The 23,556-nt window shown below is 43.9% G+C and overlaps 1 long non-coding RNA gene across 1 annotated transcript; it reads left to right on the top strand.

Moving 5' to 3' along the window:
* Positions 1 to 709: 709 nt before the first annotated feature.
* LOC120223056 lies at positions 710 to 7,381 on the top strand. The gene is made up of 4 exons (XR_005526179.1): positions 710 to 1,064; positions 2,966 to 3,034; positions 3,794 to 3,980; positions 6,809 to 7,381. It is a non-coding gene; the product is annotated as an uncharacterized LOC120223056 (long non-coding RNA).
* Positions 7,382 to 23,556: the final 16,175 nt, after the last annotated feature.

Below are 23,556 nucleotides of genomic sequence, written 5' to 3'. Positions count from 1 at the left end.
AGTTGTTATTAATGATTAATAAGTCTTCTGTTATTAATTAAACTCATGTCTTGAAATGAGGATCCTGAAAAATCCTAGCTGCTCACTGCTTGCTGCGGGCAAACAGTCAGGAATCTAGGATGGATGAAGCGACCACCGCCTGCTGGTAAAATGCACACGACTCTGACCCTGAGAAGCAAGAAGCGGCCGGATTTCAGAGACAACTAAGTACTTGGGCTCCTGCAGAAGTGCCTCATCTCCATCAGGACTCGCTCCATCGTGTCCCAAAACTCCGCAGGGCCCTGGGCATCCAAGCCTTCACCAGTGAGCTCCCTCAAATGGATTTCTCTGGCTCTTTGCCTAGATGACGACTCATCCGCCTTCAGGGAAAATTCCTCGAGTCCTGCAGGTTTTGTTCTCGACAGCATTTGTCATAACTTGCCACCCACATCTGCTTGTGTCATCACGTTTTTTAAATAACTTAATTTTTAGAGCAGTTTTGGGCTCGCAGCAAAATGGGGAGGATGGTACTGAGGTTTCCCATGTACCCCCATCCCCACACGCACACAACCTCCTCACTGTCAACTTCCCCTGCTAGTGTGGTGTACCTGCTACCATTTAGTTATTTATCAATTTATTTTTGAGAGAGAGAGAGAGGCGGGGGGAGGGCAGAGGTGGAGGGAGAGAAGGAATCATAGAGGTGGGGTGTCCGTCTCTTGACCCTGGGACCATGACCTGAGCCAAAATCAAGAGTCTAACCCTCAGCCAACTGAGCCACTCAGGCGCTTCTGTTACGACTTAGAAACCTACATGGACACACCATCACTGCTGAGAGCCCATAGCGTATGTCAGGGCTTGCTCTCCGTGCGGTAGGAGATTTTCTCCTACGTGATCTCCTAGGAGTTCTATAGTTTTGCATCTTACACTTAGGTCCGTGATCCATTTCGAGTTAATGTTTGTGAAAGGTGAGAAGTCTGTGTCCAGATTCACTTTTTTTTTTGCATGCGGACGTCCAGTTTTTCCGGCATCATTTGTTGACGAGGCCATCTTTGCTCCATTGGGTTGCCTTTGCTCTTTTGTCAAAGGTAAGTTGGCTATATTTGTGAAGATCTCTTTCTGGGCTCTCCCTTGTGCTCCACTGATATATCTGCCTATTCTTTTCCCAGCATGGCACTCTCCTGATTACTACAGACTTCAGGTGAATCTTAAAGTCTGGCAGACTCCATCCTCCAGCTGTGTTCTTCTTCATGAATATTGTGTTGTCCATTCTGGGTCTCTTGCCTCTCCATAGAAATTTTAGAATCATTTGGTGGATACCTACAAAATAACTTGCTGAAATTTTGATTGGGATTTCAGAACTGACATCTTGACAATATTCAGCTCTATACTGATAATTAAGATGGAGGGATGACTTCCATGCAGAACCTGTGTGATTTCCTTTAATACCTGAATTACATAAGCTCCAGGAGACCCTGTATCTGTAATGTTTTGTACATAATTCGTGTTTGATAAATATTTGCTAAACCAACAATCAGCTGCGAGGCAATTATTCAGGTCAACCAGGAAATGTCACCATGAGCTGTAGTTAAAGTCAAAGCCATGAAGAAAGGCAATGCTACTCAGAACTTGGAGAAGATAGTTTTTCTTCTTCTATAATTGGTTCTTTAATCAATGTCTTTGAATATGGAATCAGTTACCTTGAAATATTAGATAACTTTAAATGCCCAAAGTTTTAAATCTAGCATAAGTTTAAATACTATCGGAATGCATCAGTGGTATTTACTGACTCCAGCACAAAAAGTTTAAACATCTTCCTCATTGAATTTAGAGAATAAAAAAACTGCCTAATATTTAGAAATAATTCTGGTACACATAGTTCTAAATACATGAAGCTTCAATCAAATCACAAAATGTTACAATTATTTTAATCCATGAGAAAAGCCATAAACAAGTCAGAAATGTTATGGTCTTTCTACGAACCCAAATTCTACAAGTGATTTAATAGAACAGAGATTACTTTCTGACCATTTCATTGTGGTTTAATTAAAATGTAATAATAGGGGCGCCTGGGTGGCTTAGTCAGTTAAGCGTCCGACTTTCACTTAGGTCATGATCTCGCGGTTCGTGGGTTCGAGCCCCGCGTCGGGCTCTGTGCTGACTGCCAGCTCAGAGCCTGGAGCCTGTTTCAGTCTGTGACTCCCTCTCTCTCTGACCCTCCCCTGCTCACGCTGTCTCTCTCTCTCTCCAAGAAATAAATAAAACATTAAAAAATTAAAAAAAATAAAAATAAAAAAAATAAAATGAAATAATAAACTGTGCATATTTAAAGTGTACAATTGATCAGTGCTGATGTGTGCACACACCCCTGAAATCACTACAGTCAACATAGGCCTTGAATTCATGTTGGTGATAAGCACTTTCTTTTTAACGTCAATTCTCCTTACGTTCTAACAAAGAGGTAATTTTTTATTGTGTTATGGTGTGTAACCCAATGTCCAATCGGTTCTTTCCAGCCCCTTGTAATGGGGCCGGGGTCGTTCCCATGTCTGCCCCTCACCTTACAAAGTGGACCAACCCTGTCTCTGCCCTCCTAGGGCCCCATCCTGGGGGGTGCGTCAGCAAATGCGACAGGGAGGGGGCACTGGTAAGTCTCCAGGGAGCTCTAAATGTCACTTAAACTGGAAGCTGATTAGGTGATGGGCTGGTGGTTACTTTGAATGGCAGTAGGGAGCAAGCTCTGGATGTTATATTGGCTTCCACTCCACTCCAAGGACTGTCTGCAGAAAGCTCTTGCCCACAGCTTTGTGCCCCCAAGTGACCCGATCAAGCTTTCCCCATGGCAGGGCCGGGGGATGGTCCTCGCTCTCCAGGACCTTTCAGGAGCCCATCATCTGATCATCTATTGTCTCTCACTTTGAGAATTGAAGTCAGCACTATATTTTTTGTTATTTCCTTTAACATTTTTATTTATTTATTTTTTATGTAGCGCCAACACCAAAGGCAATACTCAGCACAGAGCAGAGATCCAACAACTGTTTGATACAAGAATGAATGAGTGAGTGTGTCTTTAAAATATTCAGACCTCTTAGGATACAAAAAAAGTTTCTTTCAGAGTTCTTCACTGCCAGACCTTTGCTGACGCTTTATGCGGTAGCATGAAAATATACCACCATAAGCATCTAGTGGTGATTCATCTGTCCCTTGGAGCCAGTTTTGACTTGAGCAGTTGAGGGAGATTTCTTCCCTGGATTTGATCTTCACAACAGCATCGCGAGGCAGCTATGATGACAATTACCAAGGGACAGAGATTAGGTGACTTTCCAGGGTAACCCATCTGGTAAGTCCAGGAGTAAAACCCAGTTTCAGAGGCACCTGGGGGGGCACAGTCAGTTAAGTGTCTGACTCCTGGTTTCAGCCCAGGTCATGATCTCACGGTTTGTGAGTTTGAGCCCTGCATCAGGCTCTGTGCTGACAGCGCGAAGCCTGCTTAAGAGTCTCTCTTTCTCCCTCTCTCTGCCCCCTCCCTGCTCATCCTCTCTCTCTTAAAATAAATAAATGAAACTTTATAAAAAAACAGTTTCAAACTCAGGCAGTCTGAGGTTGGAGATTAAACTTTTAGGCTCTAAAAACCCTCTGGCTTTTTAACTGGCACACTTTTAAGACTGCAAATAATGTATTCTGTTGGTAAGTATCAAATACTCTTTGAGTGAAGAACAAAAATCATGTTTCAGTATGTAAATATTGCCTTGTAGGACTTTTGAATGACTGGTGTATGAAAATATTGAGTTCCTGTAAATGCTTACATCTAACATAGGGAAGCACTCAAGATGAGTAAGAACAATGTTAACAGCTAAAGAAGAGAATACTTTTTCTGGAATGGTAAAGATGGATGGGAAAGATGAGATGATGAAGCCTCATCATTTAAGACAAAGAACATACCAGGGCGCCTGGAGGGCCCAGTTGGTTAAGCATCTGACTTCGGCTCAGGTCATGGTCTCATGGTTCGTGAGTTTGAGCCCTGCATCAGGCTCTATGCTGACAGCTCAGAGCCTGGAGCCGCTTCTAATTCTGTCTGTCTGTCTGTTTCTCTCTCTCTCTGCCCCTCCCTGGCTCCTACTCTGTCTGTCTCTCTCAAAAATAAATAAACACTACAATTTTAATTTTAAAAAGACAAGGAACGGGGCGCCTGGGTGGCTTAGTCGGTTAAGCGTCCGACTTTCGCTTAGGTCATGATCTCGCGGTTCGTGGGTTCGAGCCCCGCGTCGGGCTCTGTGCTGACTACCAGCTCAGAGCCTGGAGCCTATTTCAGAGTCTGTATCTCCCTCTCTCTCTGACCCTCCCCTGCTCATGCTGTCTCTCTCTCTCCTAGAAATAAATAAAAATATTTAAAAAAAAAAAAAAAAAAAAAAGACAAGGAACATACTTAGGTCAGACACTCAGAGACAGTAGGTGAGTGCCCAGCAGTTCCATCAGCCTGATTGTCACCAAGTCCCTCAAGGGCTTTCATCTCTGGAGGTAGGGCTGGACCCAAAGTCCCTACCCAGTCACCGGTGAATGGAAGGGTAGAGAAAGGGATGATCCCATCCCTTCCAGAACCCAGGCACAAAGTCATTATGAGCACAGTGATAGCAAAACAAGCCTTACCTTTCAACCCCCTGCAAGCAGTACCGTGGGCTAGGCACTGGGCCTTAACGCCCTGGGTTAGCTGTCAGTGCGCACGGTGTAAACCTGCCTCGGGGAAGGATGGGGGAACCGGGGAGAGGAGCTCTGTGAGGGCAGCTGAGAACACGCCGCGTCCCCCTGGGTGGGAGTCAGGAGCTCTCTGACTGGAGATGATGAGACAACACAGTAATGTATATTATTTCTTCATCTGTCATTGATTTTTGGACACGGGCTTCTAATATTTACTGAAAGTTAATTTAAGTGACTATTAATTTAATATTTAAATTCCATGTTTATCGGAAATGATTTTTATGGAAAAGATGCTGCAAGTGACATGAACCAAGTCTGGAAGATCAGATACAAACACGGTTCCCCTCGACACTGTAAAATTATTTCAAAAAAGAGACTACAATTTCTCCAATACGGTCAGAATGATTGTCACATCGCCAGGCTCATATCAATAATGGTTACGTTTCATTGGACACTTTGGCATACACGATCTGAGTTACTCGTATCAGTTTCTTCCTTGCCATGCTTGGCAAATGGGAGCCAGTGAATTCGCATTTGGAAGACTCTCTCACACTCAGAGCTGTTTGTGTTCATAAAATCCAGAGAGCTTCCTGGCTCTAAGACATGGGATAGTTTCCCTAGAATAGCAGCTCTGAATTCACAAGTTATTGTAATTTTTCGGAGTGAAGTACCTTTATATCTGTTTGTGCCTATGAACTAAACGCCAAAGTTTCATGAGAGCACTCAATAGATATTTTTTAACCAACTGTTAAATAGTGTTTAGCTGCCTTGTTTCAGCTTCTAGGGCTGAAGGGGTGGCCATCACAGACACGATCCATGGTCTGATGGAGCTGATTATGCATGGGTGAAAGCAATTTGGAGAAGCCAACATCCTACACATAAGCCACAGTTACCCTAAGATCTCATTTTGCTTGAGCCACAGAGGATCCTAAACTCTGGTGTGTCATGAGGTCAGGAAATCACAGGGAGACAGCGTGGACAGGGGCATGGAGTACTCTCCACACAACAGCCAATTGTCTCTGTCATGAAGAGTAGCAAATCGATATTGCTCACTTCCAAACCACAACATAAAAATTCAGACTTCATGTTTTCAAAGTATTTAAACTCTAGGCCAATCACCACATTCAACTTCTCAATTTGGATTCTAACAAGGTTGAAACAATTCACTGAATTAAGGAATGCAGTGAGCTTCTGAATGTACAGAATGGTTGTTAATTTTATCCAAACATGGTAAGCAACAGGAATGTTTGAATTTTTTAATAAAATGAGAGCTTTATTGAGAATAAAATGTCTTTCTATGAGATGGCTGGAACTGAAATAAGATACTAAAGCCTGTCATTATAAAATCATAAATTTGAAGAATTTGGTTCTATGAGGTTTTTGTGAGGGTTGCCTGGGTGGCTCAGATGGTTAAGCATCTGATTTTGGCTCAGGTCATGATCTCACGGTTTGAGAGTTCAAGCCCCTCATCAGGCTCTGTGCTGACAGTTCAGAGTCTGGAGCCTGCTTAAGAGCCTATGTCTCCCCCTCTCTCCGACCCTCCCCTGCTCTGTCTATCTCTCTCTTTCTCAAAAAATAAATAAACATTAAAAAACATGTAAAAAAAACCAATTTTTTTAAAAAGCTTAAGTTTTTGTGAAATCTTTGCACAAAATGGCAAGTTGACTATAAGCATCTAACTAACCTTCCCCAGGGCTTGTCACATTCTGATGAAAGTGACAAAAGGATCAAACTATGGATAAACTTTATCCTTAGAAAAATGAGAAAAATAAAGACGGTGTCACAAAGTGGTATTTTCTACTTTAAAGATTCCTTCTGTTTTATTGTTATGTGTGTTCTGTATCTTACATCTCCTGATGTATTTTCATTTTGAAATAGTTGCGATAATAGGTCATGCTTTGTGTCGAATGGCCTTCTCTGGCTTTATTTGGCCAGAAACATTGGCAACACTGTGATCCTCCTGTGTGTAACTGGTCTTCCTATTTCTCCATGTTTGTGTGTGTTTTATGATCCCTGAAATCCAATGGCTGATGTAGGCAATGATTACATGCATTTAATTCTGGATAAACCAGAAATTTTCATTGCTTCCATAAAGTTTTATGTAAAAAAACCTCATAACTATACATTTGTTTGCCAGTGTTCCTGCGGATCTCAGTGGACCGGCGCTGGTGATCACCCTCCGTGACACACAGCTTGTGACCCTGCTCTGAAGTGACTATTCCTGCAGCTTCCCAGGGGGCTTCCCATGCACAGGTCTGAGCCCTTACCTGGTGCTCACCTCTCATGAGAGGACCTAGTCCTTCCCCGTGCTTGACCACTGGATGAGTCACGTGGTGACATCACCCACTGAGGGACAAAGCACCAGCGCGCCATATTCTTTTCAGGGCACTCGACTGTGGATTCGCCTTGGTTGTTTTTGAACAAAATGAAAGTGGATTGAAAAGAATAATTGTTACGAGTGGCCTAGAGGCTGTAAAATTCATCTATTTCTCTGCATGTGCTAATTTATGTTCCAGTAAGCAGGGTGAAGGGTGAGCTTAAATGTGGACCACATTATTTTGGCCCCATGGAGATCTGCTTTTCCTGGAATGCAATTTTGCATTATCGCCATCACCTGATTTGGGGAATGTTTTAAGAAACAACCCCATGAAAACAAAGCAGATTCACCCAACGACAAGAAAGAAGAGAAGAGAGGAGAGGAGAGGAGAGGAGAGGAGAGAAGAGAAGAGAAGAGTAGGGAAGAGAGAGAAGAGAAGAGAGGAAAGGAAAAAAGAAAAGAAAAGAAAAGAACCCCATGAATACACTTCACTGTTTAAAATGTTGGTATCACAGGGAGAGGCACAAAACATAACAGACTCTTACATATAGAGAATAAACAGAGGGTTGCTGGAGGGGTTGTGGGGGAGGGGATGGGATACATGGGTAAGAGGCATTAAGGAACCTACTCCTTAATGAAACTCCTTAATGAAATCATTGTTACACCATATATCAACTAACTTGGATGCAAATTAAACAATAAATATTTTTTTTAATGTTGGTATCATACTCAAGGTCCATGCTGTGAGATCCCAATGGGAGCACTTATTTGAGAGCACTTGTTGTAAACCAGACACCATCTTCCTTTCATACGCCTGCCTTATTTTTGTCAGGTTTTCATCAGCTCCATGGGGTTTGTTATTGTTTAAATACAAGACAGGATAGAAGTAAGAAAACATTTAAAAGATGCCAGGGCACCATGTGGGCATATGTTACCCAAAAAAGCAGGAATTATAAATGCTGAGATATAGAGAAAGCTGCTCACTGCAGAGTCTAAGTTAACTAGAGACAGGTTTTTAATGGATTGAATACAAAAAAAAAAAAAAAATCACATACTTTCAATAGAAGAAACAGCAAATTTTTGTTTAAAAAAATCATGGTATTAGAGGAAAGATGAGAATTTTACTACAATATCTTTCCTGCTTCCTACCCTGTGATTTAGCTGGTAAATGGAAATTGAAATGAAGGACATTGTCGTTTTTGCAATGTATTTAATAGAGTCTTCTGTTCAGGCAGGGAGTTTTCAAACCTTCCTCCTGACATCTCCCGCAGACCCCGGGGGCCAGCAGCGTCAGAAGGACATCAGAGTCCTGGAAACAAGTCGCCATTGGACTCTGATCCCCAGATCTTTGGGACAAACCCAATCCGGATTCCTGGATTGGGAATGAAAACTGGGAGGCCACGTGTCCCTCAGTCCACTGGGACATGGGATTCTCTTCTGAGAAGGAATTTATTTCCTAAGGGGGAAAACTTGGGCTTTAAAGTCATACTGTCTTAGAAGAGTTCCACTGTGGACAAACTCTGCCCACAGCAGCAGGTGATCTGGAGGCAGCACCTGCTCGCCTCGTGACCGTGACAGGTTCCACGAGCTGGACTTGAGCCTTTCAGGCCTGGACACTCTCGACATGCAAACTCTTGTATGGTAGCTGCTGTATTTTTCCTAGAAAGTCTAGAGCTAAAGAGCTACTCTTCTGTCTTACAGTGTAGACGGGTATTCCGCTGTGACGCGGTAGAAATATTTTCGAGTTGTACTCTAATTCGTTTCAAAGAAGACTGCTTATATTTTGCCTTCACTGTCACTGACAGCAAGGTCAGACGAAACGAATGAAATAATTGTACTGTGGCTACATGCACAGGGCTGTCCTCTACACGGAGCGCCTATAGGATATTTAATATAAAATACAGAAATAAATATGTGCAATTTGAATAGATTTAATAAAGCCTTACAAAGCATGGGCTCTATGTTAGAAGTGTCAGTTATGAAAGATGAAGAAATCTGAGGGCCAAGGGAAACATTGCAATTTATGAAAACTTGGCTTGAGCCATAAACTTGAGTCCCCAAACTGAAATGTCAAGACAGCTTAAACTTAATTAGCATGAGTTAGAGAAAGAAAAATTCAGAACATGTGTTTGAACCCAGCTCTTGGCCATTTATGCAAATAAAATGCGTTGTTTACAGCAATTGTCAGACTGAAAGATTTCATTCTTAAGAATTGCTTTGTTTCCTTTTTGAGTTTCTTTTAGTTTTTACAAGAGGAGTTTGTAATTTGGGCGTAAAATAAATGCTAGAAATGAAACATTTGCCATCAAATAACCATCGATGTCATTTTTGACATTAGCCCATTGTTAATATGTTTGTAGGCAAAATGAGCTGCATTTTTCATATGAATCTGCTCATTTCGGTGGATTCCATTTGCTACTTGTCTCCTTTGAATGCCCATGAGTGCTGCAAACACCTGCAGGCCACGGTGTGCTTAATCCCACACAGCTCGGATTTTCTAGAAAGTCAAATAGAGCTCCTTTGATAGGACCAGCAAAGGTTCCTGAGGTTACGCTGCTTGGATGTCTGGGATCACCGAGTTCGGTGAAGTTATGTTGGCCCCACGAATTCACAAATTCTGTACACATTAGCTCATGCTGTAACAGCAAACTACCCCACACTCAATGGCTTAAAACAGCCTCTCTTAGTGTGTCCAGAGCCGGCAGGCTGGGGATGAGCTGATCTCACCTGGACTTGGCTCATTTCTGCGGGGCTTCCTGGAGTGTCTGTAAGTTGGCTTGTTTTCTGGTTTTAGCCTCTTACACATACAGTAAAACCTTGGGTTTCGAGTAACTTGTTCCTCGAGTGTTCCGCAAGACGAGCAAACATTCCTAATAAATTTTAACTTGATAAACGAACGATGTCTTGGCAATATGAGTAGTAGGTGATGCCGGACGTCACAGGGTCACCAATGAGCCAATAGTTGTTGAAATTCGTCTTGATATAGGAGTGCTTTGGATGACAAGCGTGTTTCCAGAAAGAATTATGCTCTCAAACCAACGTTTTACTGTACCTGTGTTGTCATTTATGCCAGGGTTGAAGGGAGAAAAGGCAGTGGTGCCGCAGCAGATGGTCTTTTACTACAGTCTTGGTTCCTTCCCTTCCCCATTAGCGGGATCCTCCCCTGTTTCCTAGGCACGGGGTGTGTGTTGGGGTGGGCGGCAGAGGACGGGGTCCCTCTCCTGTGTCAGCTGTGTCCTCCATGCTTGCTGGCTACAGCTTCCAGGGTATATCAGAAATTCATCAATACTTCAATTATCAACACAGTTACAGATTTGATCCCTCTGTCCAACATCTCTGTCATTTCAACAGGAAACTTGGGAGGAAAATGAGAAAAAAAAAAAACCCACACGTACACGTATGTGTTTAATTCACCATTTTGTCTGAAAAAGCCACGAGTGAATTTCAAAAAAAAATCCACTGTGAATCATTTAGATTTTATAAGTTTTAAATTATAACAATCCGTATCTTTGTACCCAAGCTTTCAAGCAATGTTTTTATTAGGTCACATCCATTATTTCCACTTGCATACTAAGTTTATCAAGAATGGATTTTAAATTATTTATAATATTTGGTCACCACATTCTTTGCTTGATCAAATTAGGTATTTAATACACTTCTCATTCCAAGGCTTTCCATTAAAAAAAACTGTGTGTGTGCAAAACGATACAGAGAACAAACTGATATATAAAAAAAAAGCGTTTGCAGTTCATCAAAGCTCATGGAGGAGAGTAGGTCCCTGTGTCACAGGTACAGAGTGCCTCCATGCTTCCACCTGTACAGTATCTTCCTAAGCCCACCTGGAACCTTACAAAGGCTGAATGTGACGATCACTGTTGCCAAGGCAATATCTCTCTCAATCAAATCTCAAAGACTATTTCAGCATCTCTTCAGATGATTAATAATTCCTTACGGATATTCCAACATCTCATCCCAATTTTAGAAAATGGTTTGTGGGCCTGTGCACAGGCGCATGCGCATACACACATGCACACTCATGCATGCATGTTTTTAAGATGAGCAGTGAACGACATTATTCAGCAATTTGCTGACATCACTTAAAATGTAGTCCACAGCTCTCTTTAGAAAAACATGGCGCTGGGGCTTCTGGGTGGCTCAGCTGGTTAAGTGTTGGATTCTTGATCTTGGCTCAGGTCATGACCTCATGGTTCATGAATTTGAGCCCTGAGTCAGACTCCACAGTGTCACCTTGTGAGCCTCTCTCTCTCTACCCCTCCCCTACTCATGCTATCTCTCTCTCAACAACAACAACAACAACTTTAAAAAAATATGGCGCTGTTGGACATCCATGGTGTTATACAATCCTTAGTAAAACAATGATACTATGAACATGAAGTAAATTTCTAGTAGAAGATTAATGGGTCATTGTGTAATAGCTTAATGTGAATTCTGCCTTCAGAACTTGTTTCTCAAGTTCACCCTCTATTCTCGCTATTTATGGTATTAACTGCTGCGTGCTCTTCCAATGATGGTCTTACTCTAGAAATTCGTTGTGGTTGTTGTTTAAGTATAATCTTTTATCTAGGTACCCATGCATCTAATTCAAAGATGTCATGAATTGAAGGCAATACTGGAATCAGATTTCATTACTAAGCAGAAGCCAAGTTTGTTGAACACCTTCTGCTCTCAAGGACCAGAGTGGAAAGTGTGAGCACATCCACCTGCCCTTCCAGAATGGGGGCTGAAAATTGCGGGTTCATAGGTTGTAACCAAGCCTTTTGCTGAGTATTCATCACACACCAAATGATGGTTCATTCACCCAGGTGCCCCAGAAACCATCTTTAGTGCAGAATTCCTTGTTTAAAAAATGTTAGAGGATGACAATGAGGGTCTAGAAGAGCCAGATCAGTAACCAAAACTTCTAGCACCATCCTTGGAAGTTTGGACAGAAAGCTAAGCTCCAGATTGCAAGTAACATTAATACAGTGAAATATAAATGTTATAAATGTCATGTTCACCTAAATAAGCTTTTTGTGGAGAACTGTGCAAAATGATGATATATATAGTCCTTCATAAAATCACACAAGTACTGTTTATTTAAACATATAAAACAATCTGAGTTAATCATAAGATATAATTTACTTTTCAGGAAATTTAAGAAGACAAAGTACACTGGCCCAGAGAAGGGATATAATTGAATTTTATTATTATTTGTTTTAGTTGTTTATTTATTTTGAGAGAGAGAGAGAGCACGAGAAGGGGAGAGGCAGAGAGAGAGAGAGTGAAAGAGAGAGAGAATTCCAAGCAGGTTCCACATTGTAAGCACGGAGCCCAAAGTGGGGCTTGAACCCAGGAACCATGAGATCATGACCTGAGATGAAAATCAAAAGTCAGATGCTTAACTGGCTGAGCCACACAGACAACCCTGGATTTTAGAAGAACGAGGGCAAATATTCTATATGACAGAGATGAAAGCTTCACCAGCTTTCAGTGGCGATGAGCACACACTATGGAGCCATGAAAAGAATAGGAAGGAAATACTGAAGGTCCTGGGGCGCCCGGGTGGCTCAGATGGTTAAGCGCCCAACTTGGGCTCAGGTCATGATCTTGCAGTTCAGGAGTTTGAGCTCCATGTTGAGCTCTGTGCTGACAGCTCAGAGCCTGGAGCCTGCTTTGGATTCTGTGTCTCCCTCTCTCTTTCCCGCTCCCCCACTCATGCTCTGTCTCTTTGTCTCTCTCTCTCAAATACAAATAAACATTAAAATATTTTTAAAAAAGAAATACTGAAGGTTGTAAGGTGGCAATACCATCTTGGGCTTGGTTGGTTGATGCTACTTGTGTTGAATTCACCAATATTGTCATCTGATTTTAAATAGAGATCGAGTTTTCCTGTAAAGACTACCATCAGGCATGGCAAAGGAAGTTCTGTCTCATGAAATTCACAGGCTCTTTTCCGCAGGAGTCTCAGGGCTGATTGCTCACAGTTGGAGAAGGACAGTGCTATGACATGACTCACAGCGCGGCCAGAAGTCATGTCCTGTGCAGGTCACTGAGCTTCTGTTTGCCAGACCTGTGTTCAGAGCCATGCTGTGAGCCTAGGCCAGGTGACACCAGACTCCCCATCCCCCAGAGTAAAACGGCTGGAGGACACACGTCCAGCATCAGCATGGATGCTCACGTGCACTTGAACGCTGCTGGAACGAAAATACAACCATGTCTTCCCACCTCAGTTCTTTACCCAATTTTGTCCCCCCTGGAGCTTCCTGACTGACAAGAGCGAACATCTGTATTCAAGCCTGGTCAGGACATGCCGAATGCTCCTAGTTGAACGTCATACATATGCTATGCTCTCCTACATCTTTAATCTATTTCATATTTTATTTGAGATTTTCAAGGATAAATATTTTATTAGCATTGGAGCCTAAATTTTGCTCACTAACTTTAAAGTTTCCTATACTGGGAATACACTAATACGAATTTCTTTAATCATGCCAAATGTCCAACGTGCAGGAATAGTGTTATTATCCTGTAAATGTCTTTCAACTGTACTCTTGAGAAAATATTTCTGGCGTCGTGCTGAAATCCAAGCCTATGTGTCAGAGGAGCTTAGGTTCACAGGACTTGCCAGCCATGGAAAACCCTTTAGTATATGCCCTGGCTTTCCTTCCGTTAGTGAGTGGCAGGAACTCGTTGCAGGGACTGTGAGCTGGTTTGGGATGGGGTGTGTGTGTGTGTGTGTGTGCGCACGCACGCACACGCGCGTGTGAAGGGAGAGGCAGTTGGTATTAGTTTTCTTTCCCAGGTAGTTTTCACAGTGGCACGAAGTCCTTTATCTATTATCTCCACATCTCCTGGCTGAGAGAAGGTGGTTTTGTTCAGGTATTGTTTATGTCTTCCAAAAAAAAGAAAACAAGGAAAATAAGAAAAAGACTCTGTTAAGGCCTAGAATCTATAGGAGAGATTCCAATTCCAATTAACAGCTTCATCTGCCCTTAACTAACTCCCCTTTCCGTTACGTGCCTTTCCTCCTGCACCCAGTTTTCTGAGTTTTCTGAGTCCTTTCCATCTTTAGAATATTTGTTTCAAATGTGTGAATGGGGCCGTGGGCCGTGATGCACTTAGCTCGTCAGCAGGAATGCTGTCATTAGACGTCTGGACCCGTGACTCGGTGGAGCATCTGAAGAGCCTCCTGGAGTGCACAGCCACCATCCCTGGTCGGCAGGTGCCTGCTGCCCGGATGAGGACACGACACGGCGGTGACCGTGTGCCGGGCTGGCTGGCCTTCTCGCAGCCATGCTGCTGGGAGGGCGCCGCCTCTGTCTTCAGGACGGCCTTGTTTTCCAGGTGCCTCCTCCTCAAACACCATTCCCTGTGTGCTGATAAAGGCTGTGAGGAGGCCAAGAGGTCTTAAAATACACAGAAGGCCCTGACCCCCTTGTGCTGCCCACGGGGGGGATCCCAGGCTGCAGCTCAGCAGTGCCGAGCATGACGGGCAGTGGTCACCCATGGGCTCAGATAAGCACACACAAAAGCGGTGGCGAGGAAGCAGTTTGTTGTACTTCTTAAGCTTGCCACTGAGTGGGATGATGGTCGGCTCAATGTGCCACCCACAGCACTGTGTCTGTCATGGATGAGGCCTTCAGGAGACCCATGAACTTGGGGATAGGGACAGCTTCTCGTTTCCTGACAGCTCTCGCCCTGCACCGGCACAGGACACCCCCAGGGAGCCAGCCCAGGGCTTCCCATGGGCAGGCGGCCCGTCATCCACAGGCCAGGTTCAGCAGGTAGGGGAGCAGGGCCCACAGTACCAGCAGTTCTGTGGATGGACGAGGTGAGTCAGTGCAGACAGGCAGAGTTCCCAAGGTGGGGGGAAGGGGTGCACAGAGCCTTCCTCTCCTCACCCTGGATGCAAGGGAGTCACACCAGGAAGAGAAGAATCGGGAGCAGATGGCCAGAGCCCTGGCTCAGACACCACCTCCTCGGTGATTCCCCAAGTGGGCGCCTCCAGAGGCATGGGTTCGGCCCATCTCCAGGGCAGTCTGCATTCTCCAAGGCTCTGCAAGTAATTGCCAAATCCCACAGGAGCGTGAGCCTCCAAGTCACCTTCCACATCACGGCTGTGCACCTGCCTGCCAGCCCTAAAAGGACACCTCCTGGCTAATTGGTCAAGCGTCTGACTCTTGATTTCAGCTCGGGTCATGATCTCGTGGCTCATTCTCTCCCCTTCTCTCTCAAAATAAATAAATAAACTTAAAAAAAGAAACAAGGAATATTTCCAAACACACAACAATTTTGAAAGACTCCAACACCTGTCACTTTGATTCTACCGTTAACGTTACTAAACTTGCTTTGTCTTCTCCATGTAGTCATTTCTCCATCTAGTCATCAGTGAATCATTTTTCTGACCCCTCTGAAGGAAAGTTCAAACATCCAGAGACTTGTTCCTAAAGATTTCCATATGCGTATATAATCACCTAGGTTTCAGTATTTGCTCACCGTATTTCTTTTTTTAAATGTTTATTTATTCTTGAGACAGAGAATGAGAGAGACAGAGTGAGAGTGGAGAGGGGCAGAGAGAGTGGGAGACACAGAATCTGCAGCAGCTCCAGGCTCCGAGCTGTCAGCACAGAGCCCAACACAGCGCTCGAACTCAAGAACCGTGAGGTCACGACTGGATGCTCGACTGACTGAGCCACCCGAGCATCCCTCACCATATTTCTTTTAATGAAAAATCTGACGTGTCTTCAATCACTGCGTCTGTGTCTGTTTGGTTTTCTGAGAAGAGATGCCAGGATGGGATTAAACGTGCAAGAGATTTGCCGGGTGAATGTCTGTGAAGGAAAGTAAGGAGGGGACGGCCACCAGACCCTAGGAAAGGCTGGGGGAGGAGGAAGGAGCTGAGACAGTAGGAGTCTCAAGGGGCAGTGCAGTCCTGGGGAATTGGGGCCAGGCCAATGAGAAGTCCAGAAGCTACGGCTACAGGTAGGGGGCCCACAACTGGGCCAGAGCGGGCCTGCGCTGGTGTCCCGCCACTGATCGTGGGCTGTGCGTGGCTGGGGACGTGTGGCCTCGCTGCTGCCGTAGTGGCACCCACCCGGCACCTGCAGCTCCTCCGTCAGCGCTGCTGCCTGCAGCAGATTGCAACAGCCACCACATCCCTGACCCTCACTTGCTCCCAGAGGCAGCCAGCACCCTGATCGTTTACGGAACTTTGTACACATGGACTCGTCCAGGATGAGTTTATGTAGAAGGCTCCTTTGGCTCAAGGTATTATTTTTGAGATTCATCCATGTTGTGCTTAGTGTTGAGTGTTTGCTTCAATTCTTTATTTTGAATTTAATTAAAGGAACTTTATCTGGCGCACATGCTTTCTGGACAAAAGAAGGCTTCGTTGATGAGTGGCACCAAGGATGACCAGGCTGCCTGAACTGTCCGGTCTGGTTGGAAAGGCTCTGCCCCCTTGTGTGAAGCCCTCTCATTTTGTGCCTTGTTGACAGAGATAAAGCCCAAAGCTCTTGAAGATGCAAAAATCATCCAGTTCATGAGCAGGACAAACAATAAGGAAAGGAATTAAGCCATATTTTGGGGCCAAGTGATACACGACTCCCTCAGACGCTGGCAAAAAAGAGCTATTGTGAAGCCTTGCAGATGTGACTCCCTGACTAGCTCGTAACTGTTTCTAGGGAACCCAATTCTAGTGCTGCTAAACTGTAGAGTCCTGACATTATCTTCTTTCTGTAAGAAAAATCTGGTTGTTCTTGTCTCACATTGTCTTTCCTCTCTTCCGTGCTCATGAGTTTGAGTCAATGTTCACATGTTTATTTTTACCCCCAAAGGGCCAAGAATCAAATGGAAATTGTCTCTAAGCATCGAAGAGGTTGTTCATGATATTTTAAGCGCTTAAGTGTTTGCCAGTAACGGACATGTATACTTTTTCCAGTTTTTCCCTGTATATATTTGTGGTGTATATTTACTACTTGTGTGAATGCCCCAACCAATGTTCAAGTGGGAGCCTGTACTTTCCCTTCATTGCACTTTCTACACTGTTAGTGATTGGCCCTCACTGGATTGGGTTCACTCTGTGGCCAGAATGGAAGTTCCACATAAGTGGGACCATTTCTTCCTGGTTTATCATTACATCTTCACAGCACCAAGCACAGAATCAGGTACAGAGTAGGGGGTCTGTACATATTTGAGTTAATGAACAAAATCAATCTTTTTAAAAAATTCGTTTTAATGTTTATTTGTTTTTGAGAGAGACAGAACATGAGTGGGAGAGCGTCAGAGAGAGAGGGAGACACAGAATCCGAAGCAGGCTCCAGGCTCTGAGCTGCCAGTACAGAGCCCAACTCAGGACTCAAACTCGTGAATGGCAAGATCATGGCCTGAGCCTAAGTCGGACGCTCAACTAACTAAGCCACCCAGGCACACCACAAAATCAATATTAATAAGAGGACTAAATAGATCAAGAAGTCAGAGAGCACAGCAACGCCATGATTTTGATCAGTCCACCTTCATTTGGAGAAGTTTCTGGGGAAAGTATTGAATTAATGGAGAAGGAAGGAACAATAAATAAATCACCCATTCTGGAACTACTGGCCCAGGACAATCACAGGGGCTATTCGTGGTATTAATGGATTACTGCGGGGCCTTCCCATGAGGAGAGGGCCCATAGGAAGAATCAGGGTCAGAAAAATGTGGTCAGTTCTTGACTCTTCCACTCACCATGACATGACCTTCAGGCTTGGGTGGACTCATCTGCAAATTGGGATAATGTCAGTCCCCGTGTCATAGAGTGTAGGAAGACCTGGAAAAAAATCACGACGGTGACGTGCATAAGGAGAGCTTAACACATGTGAACCAGGCTTACGTTATTTCTGGAAGATGATTCCAGAGATACAAAGAGCTGTTGTGTCAGGGAGGGGACTGAACTCGTGCAGTTCCGGGTTCAAGTCAAAGCATGACTTAGGAAACACCAGATCTCCATGGTAAGTTCATTCCACTCGCTGTCTAGTTTGCTTCTAAACAGTTCCAAAACCTTTTATTTTTTTTCCATAAAGACTTAGAATAAATGATTTAAGGTAATATTCTTGACTCAAATGCCTGTAGTTTCTCCCAATGGACCAACTGCTCCTTAGAAACAAATTTTAGCTTTGAAACTGCTCAGCCCTTTGGGTCGCTAAAGTGTTCTTTCTTGTACTCGGGCAATAACTTATCAGGTTGCTCTCAAGTGCTTTAAAGAGCCTTACAACCCAAGGCTTATGCATTTCATTCTAGATTCCCACCCCCCCCCACACACAATTGACCCCACGCGTTAATATTATGTGTCAGATTGTAATGGTTCTTTTAGAGGCTGTATAGCCCATAACAAAGTTGATGTGGCACAGAAAAAAATAGCGGATATAAGAGAACAAGTTGATATTTAAATCCATAACAAATTCTATTAGTTCTTAAAGGTTTTGATAAAAACGCAGGTGCTTCTGAGTTGACAGGAACATAAAAGGGAGATGCTGCACCTTCACGATGGAAGTGTTAGGCGCCCACTGTGGATCTCCGGGACATGGGCTGGCTCAAAAATAATGGACTTATACCCTTTCTCCCACTATAACCTCAATGCAAGAGTATTCATTTCGTTTTGTTTGTTGTATTTTCAGAATAACAACCAAGTTTGGCTGCACATACCAGGCACACAAATTCCTGCCTTTTCTTGACTTGGAACCACTGTATTTTTCTCCGTGGCTTCTGTTTGTCTTTACAGGTTGTCTGCATGACTCAATTTGCCACGGGGGCTCGTGGGCTAGTGTCAGTTTTAGTCTGCCACAAAGATACTTATTGCCAAGATCCGTTCCCACCGTGATGAAGTTCCCTAACGTTTCTCAAGTTCAGGTCTGAGGGAGAGCCGCGAATTGTGTCTGAATTTCTCTATTGGCTCTTTATTGCTGTATAATAGATTACCCACAAAATGTCACAGCTCAGCATGACAAGCGTTTGTGGTGTCACAGTTCTGTGGGTGGGGAATCCGGACATGGCTTTGCTGAAGGCCCCTGGTAGAGGATCTCTCACGAGCTGAGGTCAAGCTGGTGGCCCATGGCACCATGCCAGGCCACAGAGGTTCTGCATCCGAGCTGGCTGTGGGGACCTTCCCCAGGGCCAGCAGAGAAGGCCCGCAGTTAGACATTCCTGGCTTCTTGTGACGGACTATCAGAAGGGACACCCGCTCGCTTCTGCTGTGTCTGGGTTGTGGAAGCGACCGGTCCGGCTCACGCTCAGCGGGCTCAGCCTGCACAAGGCTGGGGGTTGTGCTGGGAAATGGAGGAGGTCGGCAGTCATCACAGAGGCTGCGCACTGCAATCCCCACGCATTTTTCCCGATGGATTTTACACACATATACATTTTGTATGAAATGTATTAACAGAGGACACAGGTCGGAAAAGAAATCGAAATAAGATGCCAAGACATGGGGGCTCCCGGTTTCTCCAGCTCCGTCCTGGGAGGGAGCCCTGGTGGGGTCTCAGCCCTAGTGCGTAGCTGGCCAGTTCCCCCCAGGGGAGGTGCTTGGAGACCACCGGTCGGAAAACCATTCAAACCACCCCCTTCGAGTGTGGCCGGGCCACAAGCACGCTTGTGAGGAGCACACAGTCTGGGTCCGATCTGTTCACCAGCAGGCGAGATGGAGGAAAGACCTGGAAGGCCCAGCGGCCTTTGTCTTCTACTCATCACGGCTTTGCCAAGTTGGACTTCTTTGGGTGAAGTTAATGAAGGAGGTCTCCTGCCTGTGCCTGGACCCAGGCACTAAAGTTTAGAGTAATTAGAACTACCAGCAGTTAATACCAGAGCAACTGGAATGATTCGTATGGGAGATGACATGGCATGGAAGTAAGGATAGGTTTATTCTCTAACGTCTACCGAAAAGGTCACAAAGAAGCTTAAAATAAAATCTGGGCACACACGCCTCCCTAAACCCACACCACACAACATACCCATACATATATGATACACACCACACAAACCACACACACACCATACACACCAGCCACATACATCCCATGCACACCATGCACACACACACACACACACACACACACACACACACTTGATACACACCCCCCACGCACATACACAGACACATACACACTCATCCTCCATCCCTTCCTTGATGCAACGCCTGCTCCTGTGTTTCTACCATGCCCGGGGAGACAGCTTTCCCCTGGACAATCTTTTTAGGTGACTCCTAACATTCAGTGCTCGCTTTGGCAGCACATACACTAAAAATAGGTGACTCCTAGCATTTAAAAAAAGACACATGTCATCAGGGCCAAGGATTCTCTGTATTTCTCTCTGTCTCTTTCACGATGACATGGTGACTGTTTTACCAACTGGTAACCAGCTGGTTAGAAAAAATCTAGACAGACAGAAGCAGGTGACCGGTGCAGCTAACCTCAATTCCTACGTCCCACTGCATGCCGTTTGTCCTGAGGCAGGTGGGATGTCACACAGCAGATGGGCGCAGGAACAAACAGAAGGTGGAGAAACAGAGCGAGTCCGACAACTCCTTAGCCTGACATGTGGCCCTAAAAGCAGAGGCTGGCCTCACTGAGTGACTAAAAAGTCCTCATAACATTGGTCAATCTCTGTGAAAGCCATTGCCAAGTTTGACTTGGTTATAGAACTAAGTTTGTGAAAGAAAGAACTTCAAATTTTACCTTGGGATCTCAAAGAGATTTTCCCCAAAACATCTTACAGTGTGTTTGCAACAGCACAGCGGTTAGGAGACAGGGACGATGGAAATGGAAATATACATATTTGTGTATGTATGTTTATGTCATCACAGGGAAATTTCCCTGAAACTCTGGTCTGAAAGCACCATGGTGTCTTTTTCTGTTTGTCTGTTTTTAGTGTTTATTTATTTTTGAGAGAGAGACAGAGTGTGAGCAGGGGAGGGGCAGAGAGAGAGGGAGACACAGAATCTGAAGCAGCTCCAGGCTCCGAGCTGTCAGCACAGAGCCTGATGTGGGGTTCAAGATAATGACCTGAGCCGAAGTCAGACACTAAACCGACTGAACCACCCAGGCGGCCCCTAGCACAGCGGTTTCTTAATATGAGTGCATAAAAAAGATTTAACCTCACATTCTTCCCTTTGTAAGACAGTGTTTCCTGTTAATAATTACTTTTGAAATACAAGGAACTATGATTTATATGAAATTAACGAGAAATGCATTATGCTTTATAACATAAAGGAAGATGTTTCCTCTTACAACCTCAAATGGTTGTGTTTCAAAGACTATTAACAAAAAGTTTAAAGAAGATGACTCACATGTGGTTATATAATATTTGGCTCAAAATTGTTTTCAAAATGTTAGACACTAAATTGAATCAAGTTCTATCCGCTGAAAGTGATCTGCAACCATTGGATGATTTTAAACACTTACAAATTCTGAGACAGAGATTACAGAACTAATTAAATCAGAAATTCATTCCCCAGATACCACCAGAAAGTAGAGTGTAATTTATATCCACTTTTAGGTATGTCATATATAATATCCTATGAGTTAGCTCCTAACCATTATTTGCATAAAATTTCATGACTATCTAGCTATTTAACATGCTCAAAATTGGTACCTTGGAAAACTAATTCTGTCTCTCTACACACTGTTGGAAGCAAAATATATTTGACTACTTTTAATTAATATTTTATAAATAAAAGGAAAGTGGCTGTGCTAGGCTTTCATGGTGAAATCACAGTCTTACATGATACATACTGACTAAAGACTCATTGCTTCTCAGACTCAATCAGAACAAAATAGATCATCTTAAATCAAAATTAATACAACCACTATTTGTCTTGCAGAGTAAATGCAGTGCAAATCAGCAAAACTTAAGAATTGTTTTTAAAGACAACAGTAGAACAATCTATTTTCATATTGTAATTGATTTGAATATGTATAGGCAGCAGGTGGTATTTTGGCTTTATCCTTGTATTTTTTTTTAAATTTTTTAAAATGTTTTATTTATTTCTAGGAGAGAGAGAGAGAGACAGCGTGAGCAGGGGAGGGTCAGAGAGAGAGGGAGATACAGAATCTGAAGCAGGGTCCAGGCTCTGAGCTGGCAGTCAGCACAGAGCCCGACACGGGGCTTGAACCCACGAACCTCGAGATCATGACCTAAGCGAAAGTCGGACGCTTAACCGACTAAGCCACCCAGGCGCCCCTATCCTTGTATTTTTAAGAGTGTTTGACTTTGAAGAAATAGCTAGAAAGAAAGAATGAAAGACTAACAAAGATAAGAAAGCACGAAGGAAGGAAAGGAAAAAAAGATAAGTGAAAAAAAATAAAAGAAGCCAGCTTTGTGAAGCTTTCATTACAGTGAAAAATTGTTCCATTTACTCTCAGGTTGTTATTCTGCATAGACAGAGGCAATCGTTCACTTTGGTGGTGTACATATGCTAAACCTGGCCAGACAGCGTTCCTGGTGTGCGCTCGGCAGGTATGAAGAATGCGCCCATCACCACGTCTTCCACGTGACGCCTGGAAGCCATGTTCACAAGCCTCCAGGGCAGGAGAACTGAGCTCCTCTTGCACATAGTACAGATTCATCAAGTGCCGTTTTTGATGTCAAATGACCCTACCTCTCATGTCTGATAAAGATGATTAATCACGAGGGGCGCCGCGGTGGTTCAGTTGGTTAGCTCTCTGACTTTGGCTCAGGTCATAAGCTCACTGTTCATGGGTTTGAGCCCCGCTTCAGGCTCTGCAGACAGCTCAGAGCCTGGAGCCTAGTTCAGATCCTGTGTCTTCCTCTCTCTGTGCCCATTCCCCTTCTCATGTTCTGTCTCTGGTCAAAAATAAATAAATGTTTTTTAAAAAAGATGATTAATTATGAGATCCTTAAACTTTCCCCACTGTACATATGAAACAATTCAAATTTATTTGACCTGAAACGGGTGATCAGTACAGGGACATACTGGCACAGTGTGCCTCCTCAACCGGTGTACTGAGCAGGAAGCATCATTTTTGTGTTGTTACTTCTAAAATGCACGGCGTCTTGACAATCATGAGGAAACATCTGACAGTTACCAAACGTCAGGCCCTCTGCAGAATGACCTGCAGTCTTTACAAATGTCAAGGTCAAGAAAGACAAATGCAGGTGGAGGAGCTATTCTGAATGGAAGGAAACTAAAAGAATCATGACAACCTGTGATCTCACGTTGGGTCCTAGAACAGGGAAACAAATACTTATGAAGGACACCTTTGGTGACATGGACAACATCAGACTAAGGATAGTAAGTCAGACAACGGTCTTGCATTGAGTTAAATATTCTGATTTTGATCCTTGTAGGGTGTGGGGCGAGAGCATGGCTTGCAGTCTGGAAATACAGAAGGGAGGATGTAAGGAAGAGGGAGCAGACACAAAACTGGAATCCAGAAAACAAAGAACAGCAATAGGAATAGGGGGAAGGGGCAACTTTTTTGTCTTACTCTTAAAAACCCTTCCATAAGTTTGAAATTAAATTAAAATGAAAAGTAACCAGAACACTGCGCCTGGACTGCCTTTACCCCATGAGGCCATTC

The sequence above is a fragment of the Hyaena hyaena genome, unplaced genomic scaffold (assembly GCF_003009895.1).
Source record: "Hyaena hyaena isolate Hyena2069 unplaced genomic scaffold, ASM300989v1 scaffold_943, whole genome shotgun sequence".
NCBI lineage: Eukaryota > Metazoa > Chordata > Mammalia > Carnivora > Hyaenidae > Hyaena > Hyaena hyaena.
The sequence above is the reverse complement of the archived record's forward strand: the minus strand, read 5'-3'. Positions and strand labels throughout refer to the sequence as shown.